Source organism: Rhopalosiphum padi, chromosome 3 (genome assembly GCF_020882245.1).
Source record: "Rhopalosiphum padi isolate XX-2018 chromosome 3, ASM2088224v1, whole genome shotgun sequence".
In the NCBI taxonomy this organism is placed as follows: domain Eukaryota; kingdom Metazoa; phylum Arthropoda; class Insecta; order Hemiptera; family Aphididae; genus Rhopalosiphum; species Rhopalosiphum padi.
Window position 1 is genome coordinate 68,461,155 of NC_083599.1, and position 20,121 is coordinate 68,481,275.

Here is a 20,121-nt window from a genome sequence, read left to right on the forward strand (position 1 = left end):
ATTACGATTTTATGAATAAAATGTATTTTTATCTCATGAATAATAAATTATTCCTACATCGAAATTGATCCATTTCTGTTATTATAAAATATTTTAGATTCCGAACAGATTCGACGAGTATATTAGTTTTACTAAGAAATGTATGTATAATGTATTATACGCTTATTTAATTATTTATTTTTGTATAACCGTTTTTGAAATTGATAAAATTCTTAGATTTTCCACTTGAGCGTAGTTTCTGGTCGACAATTGAATCTATTTGGTACTTTGAGGAAGGAGGGTACAAAGCGAAAAACTCCATGTACTTTTCAAAATAATTGAATAATGGGAATTTACGTTAAACCACTCTTTATTAACATTTTGTATTTTTTGTGGACACATTATATGGCAAAATTTTTGGGTTTTTTTTGTAAAAAACCTTGAAATTGAATACAAGTTCCTCATAATTTGTTCTTGTTTATACCCCAATTAAATTAAAATCAAAAATACAATAACAAACTTTTTTATAAGCACTTAAAAATGTTCGATGATATATATTAAAGTTCAAATGTTAACGAAATTCATCAACTCACGAACATTTTTAACGTATCATGGAGTTAAAAATTCATAAAACTTTTAATTTAAACACCTCAAGTTTAAAGTTAAAAAAGATTTCTTATAAATTATTTTTCTGGAAATTAAATATATAATATATATTATCGTAAAACCACTTACATTTTTTATGAGCAATAAAAGTTAAAATTTTCACGATATTGTATACTGAAAGTTTATCTTCCAACGATTTTCGTTATTTGATTATTTAAAAAAAATACTAGTTAGTTATATTATATGAAAAAAATTTTCTCGATAACTAGTGAAATTAAATAGAAATTATTTGTTTTTGACAAAATTATTAAATAAATTACTTATAGCAATGTAAATATAATATAATTAAATTTAGAAGTACAGGCTGATCTCCTATTAGATCAGTGATTTATATTCTGTATACAATAATTTATCATTGAATTAAATTTTAATACATCTATTATTATAGTGACGTACTTACCCTCAATGTAATATTCAAATATTATATAAAGCAATCTAACCTCCATAGTTTTTTTTTTTTTTTTTTTTCATGAATTGTTTTGTTATTTAAACTATTTACTAGAGAATAAAATATTATATTATTTTTATATTATTAATGTTTAGATTTCATTCGTGGTAGAATTACCTACACACTTATTTGGGAGATAATAATGCTTACACACCAATATAGTATATACCATTATTTATTTTTAGTTTGAATTTATATTCAGTTCTGTGTTTACTTTTTAATATAGCTGTGTTTCTAATCTATATGTTCGATTAGTTGTTAACTTTTTTAATTCACCGTACAAGATAAACTATTTTTTTATTATTCTCAGCGTAGTTAATACTTGTGGAATGCAATATTACTCTATCTATACTTTTCAGCAACCATCATGCATACACCAATGAGTGTGTGTCGTCATCACAGTGGCAGTCCGTAGATCAAAGTCGCGCGAACAGCCGAAAGGTTCTTCTACTTCACAATTATAATAACAAAATTATTAATGTATATAATATGACGTTTTAAATACATAGGTATAATTGAGTAATCCGATATAGTTGTAACCTTTAAATTTTCAAGTATTTGATAAAAGTAGAAAATCGTGTACGACATTTAATCACACGCTATTCATTTGAGATCCGATTAGTTATTATACTATTATAATGTTAAAATAGTAAACAAATTCTACATGTACCTACTAACCGATTTCCACTAAATAAATAACAATAATGATCACCACAAAAAGTATTCATCATAATTACTTAGATATATAACGTTTATTATTATTATTAATATACTTTTTTTTTGCATAGAATAGGTATCACTTAATATTATATGCTCGTACTATGCTCCTTGTAAAACTCATTAGATGTAATCTTAGTGCAGACATCAACTTTAATTAAAAAAAAAAAAAAAACAATATAGGAATGGAATTTTATTAATGGTTCAATTTCGTCCACAGCTGGACGATAAAATAAAATATAAAACTCTATCGTTTATTACGTTTAAAAAAAGTTTAAAAACTCGATTTGTACATTTTGAACGATTTTAAACTTTTTTCATCGGAATGAGGATTGTTCAATCAATAATGGTATTAATGTTCTGCTATTTTACAAAATAGATTTGATGGTATCTATAATTGCATATATCTAATAAATAAGTTGAATTCGGGGTGAAATATATAATGTTTGATTGTTATATTAAAAAGTTCATTTATTTTACAGCCTTTTAAAAATTAGATAATTTATTTAATTATATTGGAAATATTAAGTAATAATATTATAAAACGTATTGATAATACGTTTGTACGTCATAATATCCCTAAAACATAATATCCCGCGTAAATATTAATTCAAAATTGTAACCTTTATATAAAAGTTATATAGATATTAATACAATATAATTATTATTAAAGTTTATAAAATACCAAAAAGTTAATTAAAAAATGTTTAAAAAAATATTAAAATTATTATATTATACATACATTATATATTTATAATATTTTTCGTCAAAAATTAATATAAATTATTAAAAGTAACATAGATATTATTACAATATAATTATTATTAACGTTTATAAAATACAAAAAAATTAATTAAAAAATATAACACAAATTCACTTTAGATAAAGTTAGATTATTAGTTCTAATCGCAACTTTTATAATAAAGGTTAATATTTTATATTATCATTTAAGCCAGATATTTTTTCGGAGATATTTTTACCGGGGTATTTTGACGTGGAACCGATAATACATTAATACATATCCTACGTTGGAATTAAATTACCGATAACTAATACGGATAATTATGATTAAAATAACTTATGTTAACATGATATTACAAGTACAATAACAATAATATTATAATTCTTATTATTTTAAATATGATCGTTAGGTATTAATCAATAAATTAGCAAAGTTTTAAATAGTATAGTATAAGTGTAATATTTATTTTTTAAATGTTTCACTGTTCCAGAAACCACTGATGTAAATAATTATTTTAATCATAATAATGTAATTCGTTTTAAATAATAATCCCAATTGTTTACAACAATTTCTTATTTCCGCGAGTACATATTATTTTTATAAAATATTCAAATGTAAGCTACGTAGCACATTCACATAGATGCCGTTACAGCCTCGAGCAAACTCTATATTATATCATCATGCTTTATAAAGGAAAAAAAGACAATAAAAAAAAAAAAATAAATAAAAAATAAAAATAAATAAATGAATGAAAAATAAAAAAAAACCTCCACGTGTGGAATTTTTAAAGGATTTTTACGATTTTGAAACTATACAACGAATGTGTGGATGCGCCGCATATTATGAATTATGCATTGGCTTCACAAGAAGGTGTCACGTAGATTTATTTGCTCGTCCAAAATTCAAGATTTGGCATGCATACAAACACGCAAATATGAGTCAATTATGATCTTCAGTGGGTGTTATTCTCAACTGATCGTTCATACAAAATATCAGAAACTCGATTTATGACTTCAGGCATAAAACAAACCAAACTCGGGTGTGTGCGCGTGTGTGTGTATTTTTGTGTTTGTGGGTTGCGCATACGCAGGATGGATTTCCCTTCAACAACTCACCCTGCTATCGGTATAAATTTAAGCCGAACGAATGTGACATATCGAGTATAACATGTACATTGTAATATTGTATATGGCCTACCGAACTTCGATTATATTCGATTTAAAGATTAAATCGTTATTTACTCGAATAATATTCTACGAAACCGCCGACGGAACCGTACCTATTAAAATGTATAGAAACACGTAATAATATTAAACTGTAATGCCATCTTTCGTTTTTTGCTGTTCGAAATTCTAAATTAAAAATAATTTTGTCATTACTGATTTTTAATATTGACTTTGTAAATGCATTTTACTAAAAATATATAAATACCTGCAGTGTTTTAGCAGATGACCGACAACCTATACTAGGTAACTGGTACACGCCAATATTTTAACTGTGATCTGCTAATTTTTAAGAATTTATATAATATATAAATAATATTATTTATTTGAAGGCGCCAAAGAACATTTTTATAAATTGTGTCATTCTTTCTTTATCATTTTTCTTTATTTAATTTTAATTTAATGTATATACTTGATACAATACTAATTTATAAAGAGTTATAACTCATAATACTGTTACTTAATAATAAATCTTAATTAGGTAGGTTAAACTTTTTTGATGTCTGATAAAAAATCGTTTTTTTGTTTTCGTTAGAGAACCTATATTATTTAATGAAATTTCGAAGCAACACATTTGGAGTTGTGCTATTTATTCTTCTTTTAATTTTTAATATAATTTTAATCACAATAACACACCTAGCCGAGAAGTTATTCCAAACTGACATCAAATAATATTATATGATAGCATTGCATTGCGTATCTACCTATATTTTTCAAGTTAATTTATCAATTACCTACATGCTAATATTGATAAATACATACTAATATACGTATTATAAAACGACTTTTCGATTAGTAATGTCATTAATTTTTTAAAGGAAATGATTAATTATTGGGCGATTGTAAATTGTGCCCATAGTATCTAAGTGAACTTGAATTCATCAATATCTGTTTTAAACACTTTTATACGCTTATTCATTTTCATTTATCGTTCGGGATTTAGACCAATAAATGTACAAAAGTGTTTAAAATCATTATGATATTAGCGATACAATGACCTTATGGCTTATACATAATACTATGCACGACTACTAACTATAATATTGTAGTACTTTTTCTTCACACCACACGACAATATGGATATACGAGCTGCATTTGGCATTTACTATTAACTCTAGATATATCTAGGTATAATTGACCTGATTTTTATTATTGTTTACTAAATTAACTTAACTTTAAAAAAACTAACTAAGTAACAAGCAACTTTTTGGAGGACAGTGATAGTCGCCACCTCGTGGTCTCTGATTAATAATTTATACCTGAAAAGTACCGGGCACAATTTACGTTTGTCCGTTTAATTTTAAAACAGTACAGTCATGTCGTTCTTTATTATTAAGTATATAATATATACAATACTATATGCGTGATTTAGAACTTTAAATTTTTTCCAAGTAATTAAAGTTATTATTGTAAATTTGTAATACATTTGTATAACTCTAAAACACTGGCCATTGAGATACATTTATATTTCATATTATTTCTATAAATATACATATTACATGAAAATAAAATATAAACGGTTAAGATAAATACGACAGTGAATAAACGGATAAGAGGGATTAAATTTGGTCGAATAGATGACAGCAACGATGAATTTCATGGTGGCGGAGATGAGAGTCAGAATCCTGATTAAGCGATCCGATCAGTGATTCCGGAGGCTTAGAATATAAATTATTATAGCTATTATTATATTATATTAATATGCATTATATTATTACTATATTAGTCAGTAAAATATTGGATTTAATAGTAAGATACTTTTTTTAAAGAGTACCTATACCAATATATTTGTTCTCCATCCTGTAATAAATAGTTTAGACCTTTTTTTGTATTTTACTTATTATGATAAGTGATAACATAGTTGAAATTAATTCATTATAATCCATCATAATTATTATGAGAAGCAATATTTTATCTGTTATTTCAGAAACATTTTTTTAATACTTTACATATTACAAATAACTAAATTATTAATAAAATAATGATTTTATATTAACTCATTTTAATAACTATCGCAATATTGAATATAGCGGATTTCGCATTATATACATTGTGGTATGAACCAGACGAATATTATGAAGACCTTTTAGTGGACTTTAGACAATGAAAATTAAAAAAATGTCAGAAAATTAATAATATAATAGTACATATTGAAACAATTTATAATAATAATTATTATGTAGGTACCTAATATTATTTTGAACTTATATTAGCAGTGTTTTAATAAAAACGTAAAAATATACAATATTAAATTGTAACTAAAAAAATTATTTTATATTTATTTTTAAATTAATTGTATGACTTTAAATATAATTCATAATTTTTATTTTTATAAAAGGTCAATAATAAAATTATAATCACTAAAAAATATGAAAATAAAATTTTCTGAGCACTAAAAATTGATAAAAACAGTAAATAAACACACTAGGACTTTATATAATGAAGAATTAAGCTCATATAGATAATGATGAAATCTATATTAGAAAGCATTTTAGAGATGTTATTATTTCTACTTTGTCAACAGTTTCTCAATGCGTAAGTAAAATCTACCGACGGCTGTCCAAATTGCCTTTAGACCAACTACAAAACCATTATAGTATATAATAATATTGTGATTTTCAAACCTTTTGGGTCTTGAATTAGTTTGGATAGAGATGGCGATTTTTCGTAAAAACCTTTTTAATTTGAAATTTTATTAGGTTTTAATTTTCTGCTATAATAATAATTGATTTTGATTTTTTATTATATCGGAATAAAATATATTGATGGTAACATAATTATTTGTTTTAGTAAAGTTGTATAAAAAAAAAACGGATCTTTAATTGTTATAGTTATACACTATTCTAAAATTGATTGCAATCAAATTTAAATTGAATAAATACTTTATTTAAAAAATTAATAAGTATGAATTTAGTATGTCCATTTCAATGGACAAGTGGACTGAAAGAAAAATTTATTAGTTTTAGTTCACTTCATTCGCCGTCTTAGTGTAATTAAGAGCATTATATGTCGAATTTAATCTAATAATAATTATTGTTGATAGTTATTTTTCATAAGATTTTGAACATAATATCAACATAATTTCATTATGTGTACAGTCATAATAATTTAATTTTTTTTGTTTAAAAGGTTTTTGTTTGTAATTTGGATGCACGTAAATAATTTTTTCAAAACTGCATTCGTGATTAGTACTTTTACTGCACGGACGTTCAACCGATTAAATTGCTCATGAATCATTAAATATAATAACGAGATTCCTCAGCAGTTAAAAATTGATATTATTTGGTACCTAAAAAGACTTGTGATTTTTTTGTTAATTGTTAAATTTAAATTCAAATATTTAGTTTAAAATCCTAAATAAATTACTATAAAATATTAAGACGCATCTTTAAATTATATTTAATTGCATTACGAGTACCTATAGTGTATTTTGTTAGGATATTATAATGTAATTATTAATGATTTTGATTGTAAAACTTTTTTTTCTGTTTCCAAATCACGCCACTCTTGTAATTATTATCCAAACCTAAAATCACTTTTTTTTTTATCAAAACTTAAAATTGTTCCAATGACAGTTCATTCCGTCAGTTGATTAATAATTCTGTAAAATTGCTTATCGTGAAAAAAATTGACATTAATTAAAACAATAATAATATTACGTGCCGACCGTATGATATCCGTTCGTCGTATACTGCACGGAAGTTGGGTTTATGTTAATATGCGTATATCCATGTATGTACCTATATTGTTAACAATAATAATATTGTCATATTTTCAGATGCTATTTTGCGGGTGTCTATGTAAATAACGCACAAAATAGTAAAAGGATTTATGACCGATTGTTTTAACCACTCGCTGTTAGAAAAAACATTTTTTTTATGTTTTATTTTTTTTTTTTTTGTATAGGCAAAAGTAAAATAGCATATATGTCACGATGTCATACTTACTCTGACCCCAAACGGCACAACGTCTACGCTACACACGAATATGAATATCATTATATAGAATTTGAAACGGCCTGTTATTAGTCAAATTTCACAATTAAAACATAACTCGATATTCGGTTATATGTTAATGCGTGATTAAATGATAATGATGATGACTATGTGATATTAGCTTAGTACTACAGTTGCACGATACTGACAACATATAAAATTGCTACCTTCGTTAGTATATCTTTGATTTGAACTGACTACTGAGCCATGTATATCATATGGGTACGTGGTTGAAAATGCATATTAGATTACTAAACAAACTTGAGAATTACCATATAGGTCACATATAATTATTATACATATTATACAGGTTTAAGTCCTCTCTATATGTGAAAAAAGGTTCAGAAAAGTGTTTTTTTATATAATATAAATAATTTGAAAATGCATAGTTAAATTACACGAATCTTCCAAATTAAAAATTGTTATTTACAATTATTATCTTGTCGATAATTTATTTTAGAATCTGAGTGAAACGATGAATAAATTGGTTTCAAAATCATTTATTTTCATCGTATGCTATGATTTGTATTTGATATCAAAACATCCATTTCAGTGACCTAACAAGGTACACTCAACACTTATCATACAGAAAAACAGTATGATTACTTATATTTGACAGTTTTTTTTTTTTTTAATTATTAAATTAAATTTGTAAGTATACCTTTATCATTTAATTCGAAATTTAAATTTCGCGTATTAATTTACGTTTTCGTTTAGAAAATCAAAATAATAACAGTAGCTTTGATTATTCAAAACTGAATGATTCGAAAATTGTAATTGGAATAATAATATTATTGTTGACATAAAACAAAAACATCACGGGAAATAAATTGGCATGGGCGTTGATGAATAATAATTATTAATGAAAGAATAAGTACGTATAAGATGACGTTTAATATCATAACATCAATATACGTATATTATGAAGAATTAATTCAATATGCCATTATCACTGCATCATATTAAAATCGTCAGTTTTTTTTTTTAAATACAATATTAGCACACGCGGTTATTTCATAATATATTTTAGATCCATCAAATAACAGTGTAGCAAAGTCTGTCGTTCAGAGGCAAACGCTATAGTTGTTCGTAAAATGGACGGAATAAACGCACAAAATAACAAAATATTATGCTACAGTACCTATCTTTGATAGTGTGGCGAGCAGCGTTTAAATCGTACGAGAACGGACAAACTACACAACGATAATAATATGATAATTTATTACGCTCGCCTTTATAAGTGAAAGTAGCAAATAACAATCGCAAGTATAATAGTGCCTAATGCGAACGCATTGAATAATATTAATGTTTAATTAACGCGGCAAAACACCTACATACTACGCGTACGGTATAATCATAATATTAGTCATAACCGTTTAATATCAGATTATTTGGTCGAGATTTAAGCCGACTCGATGGGATCAAAATGCCTAAATGACATTTTAAATTATCTCGTACAATTTAACAATTACAATCAATATACTTAAAATAGAATAATATCAACAGTTGTACGCGCTGACAATAAAACGATATCGTTATCGAACTCATTATAATATTTTGATTGGTCCCGTACGCATAGTTCAATGGTTCGGAATACATGATAATATATATTATAATATTATCATCCACGACAAATAATTTACATTCTCTACAAACTCAACTCATACTTAAGTCATAATAAACAACAACTTTGCCTTTTGTGATCGTATAAAGTATCGATTATCGTTAAATATCTGCACCGGATTGGAAACGAAATTCCGTTAGACAATAGTTAATAATAATTAATATAATCAATACGACACGGGCAACATATACGTTTTGAAACGATAAAACACGCCGCCGCGATGCTTAAAACCAATCAGATGTGCGCATAATAACGTTATATTATAGTCAGTATAGGTATATTATTATATTTAATGATTAAATGCTTATTTGCTTTACAAAGAAACTTCGATATTATATCCGCTGCGGTTACAGGCAGAGTAGACTTGCGAAGTTAATGGAATTTGTCGATAATATAATAATAATAATAATAATAATATAACGTGTCTATTTTAAAACAATACGTAATAATACCGACGGAGATAATGATGAGGTTCGTGATATCGCGGACGGTCGATTAATATTAAACTGTAAATTGGCCGTCTAAAGAAATACTATCTAAATTTTGTGATTAAGAGAAATTTCGTTTACGATAAACTTATTAGAGCGATTCGAATACGTACGGTCATTGCGAATGATTGAACGAAACAGCATTAATTACGGTAATCTGTCACATCCGTCGAATTCAGTAGGTAGCACAATCACCGATAATAACTTGATCGCTTAAAACTATTAGTTTTATTTATACTCTGATCGCGTGTACTAAAATAAGGAAAATGTTCAACTTATGTGTTGCGTTTGAAGGGTCGTTTAACGAAATATTAATTAAATGTCCTCAAGTACAATGTAATTGGCTGCATTAGACATACTAAAAATTACCAGTATATAACGATGTATTATGTGAGCTTGTGCTTGTGCGGTGTCTCTCCGTCATGCGCGTAAATACCCGTTTGTCAGAATTTACCAAAACAATGTTTGAATAAATATAATTCCATCGTGCGTCTATTGTGATCGTGCAACTTTTGAACGACTTGACCGTTTTCAATAAAAGTTCTATCAATAGATTCCTTTTGACTCGGAGGGTGTGTATAATTTATTATGTCAACTCCTATAGATTGCTATATAGATGGATTAAGTTTTGACTCACGAAAAATCGAATATTTTTTTGTTTCTATTTAAGTGGCCGCTTTTGGCTATAAATTATATTACTGTTATAACGTTAGTAAGAATGAAGCATACCTATGAAAATATTTACAAATATATTTGAAAAACAAAAATGTTAAAATAAAATACTTATGAACATAATTATTACGACTTGCTTTTTTAATTCTGAACAACGGTTTATGTACCTAAACACATAAAACGCGGAAAACCAATTTTAAAGAATTTATGGTTACACCGAGGAAATAAGAAGGGGAAATATTACAATTATTCACTAGTGTTTGAATCCTATATATTTCAAGTTTTCAAGGAAAACGATAGATTCATCTTAAACCAGTAGAAATTGGATAATATATATAGTTAATAATTACAATAAAATTTAGAAAATACTAATATACTTATTACGTATTGCGTACAAATTTATTGCCACCAATCACTAATAGTATAGTGTTTTGAATTTGGTGTAAAATGAAAGTTAAATTAAATATGATTTCGTAAAATATAATATATAACTGAACGTCTATCCGACTAAACCTAATTAATGTCATATATTATTGGAATATTCGTGTATAATGAGAAACGATATGGCGAGTCATCATATCATGACAGTATTAGTTCTCAGACTTATGTAATATTAAGACATGGTCACATGATAGTACTAGGAAAATGATTACAAATATATTGAATAAACATAGCAGTCTATGTATTTAAGACGTTTGAGACCGTAAAACGTTATTAAAACTTAAATTCCTTTATATATCTTACTCTAGAATTTCCTGTATTAGCATGCCAGACGAAAAAAAACTACTTTACCAGAGTAGAACTCATTAACGTAAACGCTTTGAAAGGGGACTTTGCTTACCTCTCTACCCTATAAGACAATAAAAATGCTCCCACGTCAGTACCATTGTTAGTTGTTTCGTGATTTACAAATTGTATAGAAAGAAAGTTTCGCGTGGGAAAGAGTCAAAAAGGTAGAGATAAGAAACAAAACGTTCGCGATTAAAACCAAAGAACCTTAACTGCGCGATGTCGTTTGTTTTATTTCGATGATTTCGCGCAAAACGGTTTTTGGCGATGTCCTCCTATGTCTACTCGGATAATAGTTTAGGCCATTAGTGTCGATAGCTAGTCGATGTAGTCGGTACGTACGGACGACGAAGCATAATATTTCAATTTAATATCGGACTTGTAGTTATATACATATAGCGTTCAGCGCTGTGACCGGAAACAAATTCGCAAAAACTTTGACGTGCGGAAAATTTAGTCGATATGTAACGGATTTTTTACTTCCGAGCATTATAGACTCGGACCGAATGATTTTGAAATATTCGACGATTGAAATTAAACGAAATCATTGACAGCGCAGTAGTGTGTACTACAGCGTGGCGCTCCGGGATAATATTATAGAACGGCAGTCAAAAACAAACACTGCTCGGGTGGCTCCGTGGTCGCATCCACAGAGGCGTAACGTCACGGTGCGGATTTATTTATATTCACTCATATTTTTATGTGCGATACAGACGAATCCCAAATTGTCGTTATGATCGCGCCCAGCAAAATCGGTATCAATTATTCGTTTGTTAGTTGATTGTGAACTGTTCTCAGAACGCGGTTAATCGATACTATCGCCGGTCGTCGCTTTGTAGGTATTCAAAAAAAAAAAAAATATATATTTAACATATTATTCAATATACAAACGGCGAAAGATAAAAACAAATATATAATATATATACATTTATAATATTTAAGCGGTAATTTTTTTTTGTCGAGCGTATGGGACATGGGCGTTTTAAAATTATTCTTATCTCGAATTCATATGACAGAGCTTTATAACAGATAACGTAATTTAGAATGTCTGTCTATTTTCTATTCGATAAAATATAGTACGATTAACCGAGTACCTGCCTACGTTCAGTAATAAAAAAATCACTACAGTAGTGGTGTAAGATCGCATTGATTAAACATATCGGTAATAATATATACACATTTCATGGTAGTTAATTAAATCCATCAGTAACATTAAATCGAAATACAATTAATCACATCCGAATAAGTTAGCATTTATCACGTTGATCATTACCAACAGTATTCATTATTGGAACATAATAACCGTATATGTATTATTATTTCAGCTTCTAAATATTTCATAGCACGCTAAAAAGTGATTTTAGATAATTGCAGAGTAATTGGATTAAGCAAATTTACCAATGTGTATGTGTGTGCGTGCGTATTTATTGTAGGAGACTTGCTGATTAGAGACCAAAAAAATACCTAATTTAAAGTGAATGAGTGTGAGTAATTCATATATTTTTATTTCTACAGTTAATTTTTATAATATATTATGTATAAATAATGATTGTTTTCAAGAGTATTTTTTGGTTTACCTTTTCTGAACTCAAATTAAATTAATCATGTTTTGTCGAAAATATTATAGAAATACAACCATTTTATTCGAAACTAAATGGTTACATTGAATTGTTTTCATCCAAACATCAATAATTTTATTGATGTTTTTAGATAAATTAAAATAATCACATACATGAAAATTACGTAATAAAAAGCGTATTAAAATAAAAAAAAACAATATTTGAAAAGGCATTTTTTTTTATACAATAAATGACGAAATACGAAATTAAAAATAGTATATTATGATTGGAATTTGTTAAAAATATTTCATATCCTTTTTTTTACTTTGACCATAATAAAATAATTATGACACATAGCTTTATTTAATACATAAAAATAACAACTTTATGAATTGGGGTAATTATTTAAAATAATTGACAAAATAAAAATTTTATTCAAACTAAGCCTGTTAACACAGGTACTCCTGTAAAAGTGAGAAGGAAAATGTGTACATATGTTTAACTCAAACTATGTAAGCCTGAAACTCAGTTTTCTAACACGTATGATGGTAGAATAGTGTATTCGTACTCGCACACACGTCAACGATTATAAAGGCTGCAAGTAATTATAATTAATGTAATATAATAATTCAAGAGTTTTTCTCATTAAATATTGATTGAACAAATGACTCAATAATTTGAAAAGCAATTTGGATTTTTAAAATATTAATTTGACTTCAAACTATGTGCTTTACTTTTAATATGAATATTTTCCCCCCTAAATGTATTTAATCAATAAATATTTTTAAATATTAACATTTTTTAAATTCAATTTAGACACGTCTATTGGTTTAAGTTTTCTTGGAGTTTTTAAACGATCGCATTTTAAGATTAAGTGACATAAAACTCGAATTTCTCTATTACTACCTAATAATAAATAAAAACATCGTTGACACCTCAATTTCGGTTTTAAACACTTAAATTCATCGACGGAAATGAAATTTAATTTGTAATATTCACAAAAAATAAATATAAAATTATACAGTTCATCCAATACTTATATTCTGATGATATTGAATAAAAACCGATTATATATTATACGTGCGTCACTATTATATTATACACATAAGAAGGAAGCTAGAGGAAAATGATACAACAGTAGAGCAAGGACCATACGCACTCTGGATGTTATTTCTCAGAAAAACAAAATATTTTTAATGTCACTGGCGCACACAGCCATGATAAATTATTGCATCCTGTACTACAATCTACGAGCTGTCAGCCGTCCGTTTGCAATAATTGCCTTTTAACGGCCGGGGAATAGTAGTTATACCTAAATTATACATTATATACACCACACATAAAGGTTATACGTTTCAACTGCTAAAAACCTGACGTCTCTCCGATTACGGACCGTGCCCGCGTAACCTCGAGATTGACAAGCGTTTACGCGTTTTGATATAAAACTATTACATGTATCTACCTATGACTTTACCGCGTTGAAAATCGTCTGTGCCTTGCGGGTGGTGCCGACAAAAGGCTTGGAGACACGAAGAGGTTGAATACTTCAGTCGATCGTACGGCGCAGTGTATCCTGCAGAATTTTATGGACAATCGAGGAATTACGTGACATTTCATCCCTCTCTGGCGTCCCCGCACTTTGGAGGATTACGGGACGGTATAGATAGTGTATGGACCGTAAAAGAAATTGAATTTTATACTTGTGCAAATCGGGATGAGCTTAAATCCCCATCCACTTATGCCCTTTTCATTAGATCCCGGCGGCCGTTTCCCGTAAGGAGTTTCGCTCATATCACTCGGCCCCACTTTCTCGAGTGTTTGCAAACATTTTTATCGCGTATTGAAAAAAGAGCAATAGACTTGGAATCATTAGTAGTGTTCCGCGTACTCGAGCTAACTCTCAGCGTCGAAGTGGACGGTAACAATGTAAATGGCCAACTCTAACGAGACAATTTTGTTATCGTGCTGCTTCTAACCCGGGACGACATGACGTTTTCAACACCCATTACAATGAAATAGTAATAATAGTAAAAAGTATATTTTATATAGTAAAATAGTATTATTACCGATGTTACCGTCGTTTAACCTTTCAATATTTTCCCAGTTCGGTGATATAATAATGAATTGAATGTGATTGATATTAAACATTTTAACTACGTTCTGCAACATCTGACAATTTTTTCAACCTTACTTTCACGAAAAATCACTATACACGTATTGAATCAATAGTGAGCAAATGGCCCCATTATTAGTCCACATTATTTTGCAGCTCGTGATTTGTCCATTAAATTTTATTCAATCATTATATTAATCAATTGTTTATGCAATGTGGCAAAAGTGTCTGATGTATAATCACCATCGCTTTTTTTGTAAATGATGCATGCTTAAAACCGGACCAATTTCTTTTTTTCATCTTAAGTTTTGAAAATTATTTGGAATTTAATTTTTTTACTTTATCATATTTGTTAGCTGACTGTATAAAAGTTATACATTTTAACAATTTACATTTATATATTTTATCGCTTACAATTATTATTTAAAAGTCATTTCATTTTAACATAAAATAATATTTAATTTTAAACTTACTGAGAATGCTCATCGAAAAACATATAGATAAATACGTTTTAACAAATTTTAAATATAGGATTGCGTTTAATAAAATAAAATAATATTTTAATTTATTTATATCTAATTAGTATTTTTTTAGTGCTCGTATAACCATATTATTTTCAATATAAAGTAATTTTCTATAGAATTATAGTTAATTTGTTAAGTAGTTAAATATTCGCTTGGAACAATATTTGTATAATAATACACATAAATACTCAATTATAAATTTTATTCCATGTGATCACTGCAGTATAATATTTTAAAGCAGCTTGTGAAGCGTTTTAAATTAATTCCTATACATATACAGTGTATGTTTTACACATTAAATTATTATGTTTAATATATTATTATATTATTCGAATATTTTTTATTTTTATTTTTACGAGCCATTTATACCCATTTTTTAAATTCTTTTCACATAAATAATAAATAGTATCATGTCATAAATGCATTAAGTGTCATTTTTTTTAATAACATAATCATTAAAATTATATTTAAAAATGTATAAAATAATGACACGAACTTTATTTAAAACCTAGAAAATCATGTTTATTTTAAATTCGAATAAAATGTGAATTTTCACTGTTCTAATTATTTTTATTTTTGTAATTATGTTATCTTTCTTTTTAAGTTGCAAAGATATATTTTAATTTAAGTTGTATTAACATTAAAAAAAATAAACAATCAAAAGTTTGACGAGAAAAACTTTCAAAAAATTTTAGCATTAAAAGTTTTTAAGAAAAAACTTAGGACTTAGTTCTAAATAAGAAAAATATTTATTCGACTAAAATATATTATCATTCATTTTTTTCAAAATGTGTGATGCCAAAAACTAAATTATGGACATTTACATAAAACTTTTAATATTTTTATAGGTGTTATTGTGTTAATGTTTTATAACTAATCGATAAACTGATTTTCGTTAATTTTTTAAATAATGCATATTGCATATAATATAATACATAAGCCAATTAAAATAATTAATTAATTAATAGATTTAATCATTAAACTTGAATGTATATTATATTATTACGGATGGATTTTATAAAGTTATGAATAATTATCCACTAAAAATAATATTTTATTTTTTAAATTTTCTAAATGAATTTATTTACAATTCGATTCAATTTATATTTAGTATTTATATTTTAATATTTTTGATTTCTCCATCGTTATACTAAAACAGTTGTCGTTAGTCATACCACTCTCTGTCATTAACATGTACGATAAATATTATATATAATTTATTTGAAACAAAATCAATTGCTTATTGATTTACGAGTCGACATAAAATAAATTACTTTTTCTTTTCATGTTTATGTAGTACATTTAACTCCGTATTATAATGAAATAAATATTATGTAACAAAGTAAATTTACGTAAGCATGTAATTAATCAACAAGCTAGATGAATATTCAATAGTTTTAAGGATTACGTTTATCAAAGTAAAAAAAAATATTTACGTACTCTACGGTTCAATTTTAGAGGATGTGTAATGTATATAATATTATAATGTAAAGAGAGTGCATTGCATGCTCCCGACCATAAGACGAGTTTAAGCTAACATAACTATTATAGGACTCGTATCTGCACACGCACAACTGCTTATAAATCTGTTTTTCCACAATTCTTTTTCACATTTAATTTATTTACATTGAAAAATGATAATATTTTAAATTTTCCTATAAGAAATGATAAGAACCTATATACATGCACACGTTTCTATTTTTGTCTTAAAGACTATAATATAGTTGTTAGTTTCACAGTCTTTTCATAGTACAATATGATCTAACGTTTTAATAAATACTTTACATTGTAAACATTAAGATATTTATTTGCAACCGGTTTTTATATTATTATTCTTAGCAAAAAAAAAAAAAAATATATAATTATTTAAAAATAATTTTTTTCCAATCTTAAGTTATTAAAAATTAAAAATAACAAAGAATAAGTCAATTATAGGATCAAAAAGAAAATCACCTTTGCAAATTGAATATACACCTTTACATAGCGGACTTTTATTTCGGTTCATACTAATAAAATATACACTATATTAATAATTTACTGTTAATTCTAATAAATAAATTATAGGAATATAATATTAAAAATATATTAAGTATTTATTCATTAAAATAATTATATAAGTGTATATTATAACGAAAAAGAAACATAATTTGTATGTAATTAACATAACCCACAAAAGCAACTATACAATAATATTATTTTAGTAAGTTCATCTCATACAAGGGTTGAATTTGGTATAAAAATATGTTTTGTCATTTAAAAAAATATAACTATATGAACATTTTAATATTTATAAATTACAATAATAATGAAATCGCTGACTATTAAGGCATAAAAATCGTCGATAAAGTGAATATTCGCTATTTTGGTTTGTATAAAAACTTACCAACAGTAATGATAATCGATAATATATTTTAATATTTTACTATGTTTTAGCGATATCGATTGAATGGATTAGATCCATAATTACGAGACCTAATTACGAGATCAGTGATTTTTTTTTCAAGTGGCATTATATAGTTTCTGTCATTGATGGATGGTCTTTGAAACAGTCACCAGAATATTATATAAATACCATTTATTATTTAAATGATGTATTGGCATTGCAGTTTATTTAAAATAGTATATTTTTGAACACTGAAAATAGCTGCGTGATGTTAGACAATTTTTTTCGACGAAGTATCGTGATAAATAATATTTAGACACATTTTCTTTATTGGATAGAAGAACTTTAGAAGATATTTGTGAAACGTACTGTGTCAGAAAGAAAAATGTTAGTTGAGAGAAACGTCCAGCATCAAAGTTTAGCAGAACACACTTCTTATTGAAATATTAAAATATAATATTTTCTACATTAAAACCCATGTATTTTCAGTAATTTATTAGTTAGAACTTTGAAATAACTTTTGAAAACGTATTCTCTTTCATTATTTAGCGAATTAACCTCAATCCGTGGTTAAAGAGAAGAATGTATTAAAGACAATACTCGTTAACGTAGTACGACCGAGAAACGCGGAAAAATAGTTTTATCAACTAATAGCTAAGAAAAATATACAAAATTGGTAGCCTGTAGGTGAACATCTCACAGAATTAATTCCCAAATTAAAATCTAAAACATAATTACATTGTTTGATAAAGGGAAAAAATGAAAAACATATCTGGAAAATAAAATAAATAATTTAAATACTAATGGGTAAATATATTAAATTAAATAAATAGTACGTAATAAACGGTAAACGTTTTGTAAATAAATAAAATAAAAATAGATTCAAAAATATAAAACATCGTTATATTTAAAACACTACTCTCTAATAATAATTTGTTTTAAAGAAACAAGATATAGATTAAATTTAAAAGTGAACAGTACGGGTATTTTTGAAAATACCATAAACAAATTTGACTTAAAAGTTATAATTTAATTAGGCGTTCTGAATGATGAATAAAAAAACCGTGGGATTTTCAGTGTGAATTAATTTAAGTGAAAACTCCGAAAATGTATTATTTATTTACAGAACCCCTAGCACAGGTATAAAAAGTAAATAATTTGAGCAATACCTGCTATAAAAAAAAAAAAATATTTTGATAAACCACCACTTCTTAGAATAACTTGTAATCTTTTTTTTTAATTATGAAAAAGCGGTAAAAAAAAACCATGATATTGCAGTAATAATGCGACGTGTTTCGACGAACGTAACCATTCTCAGAAATGAGCTGAATTTATTAGTTTCATTTACAAAAATAAATGTTAAACTATTTTTTTTTCTATTTTCTCTTATATATATTAATTAAAACAAACCGTATAAAAAGTAAGTATATCTCTTAAATGTATGAAGCTTTAATTACATACATATATATTAGTGATGGGTCGAACTCTGATTTTTTAAATCGAACCGAACTTGAACCGAACTTTAAATTATTTTTTCGAACTCGAACCGAACCGAAACGAACCTAGAATCATTTTAAGTCGAACTCGAACTCGAACTCAATATTTTTTATCATTATAATTATAAATGATACATAAGGTGCCTGTTACAGTTTATAACTTTCTATCGCCAATAGTCTAATTATTTCTAAAAAATGATTATCAATTTTTATTTTTTTTAAATAAATTTTGAAGAATTGTACAAATATTTGGTCTCTGAACTATCGTGGTCAGTAAGTCAGGTTCGACAAATATTTTCAAGTTCGATTTTCGAACAGTAAAAGATGTTTGATAGTTCGGTTCGAATTTTTTTCGTGCCGAGTTCGAATTTCGAATCGAACCGAACATCAAGGGTTCGGTTCGGTTCGGTTCGAGATTCGAACAATTCGACCCATCACTAATATATATATATATATTTAGACTTTAGAATTAATAAATACATAATTGTTTGTGTGTATTACATATAAGCGATCTGATATTAAACTTAAAAGAAAAAATTTGAACGAACTTTTTAGGAAAGTATGCACTATTATGTTGTACATAATGTGTCGCCTCGCTCAGAATCTAAACACTGTGACTTTATATTTTAAATATTATCTTATACAGATACAAGAAAAAATTTTGTGGGATCCTTTCATTAAATTTTCAAGTATTTTGACCCAG

At 26.5% G+C, this 20,121-nt stretch overlaps 1 protein-coding gene across 2 annotated transcripts in view; it reads left to right on the forward strand.

Annotated features, from left to right (window-relative positions):
* Positions 1–20,121, forward strand: part of LOC132926494 (tyrosine-protein kinase receptor-like) — a 360,502-nt gene that overhangs the window by 223,548 nt on the left and 116,833 nt on the right. The gene's annotated exons all lie outside the window — the stretch shown is intronic.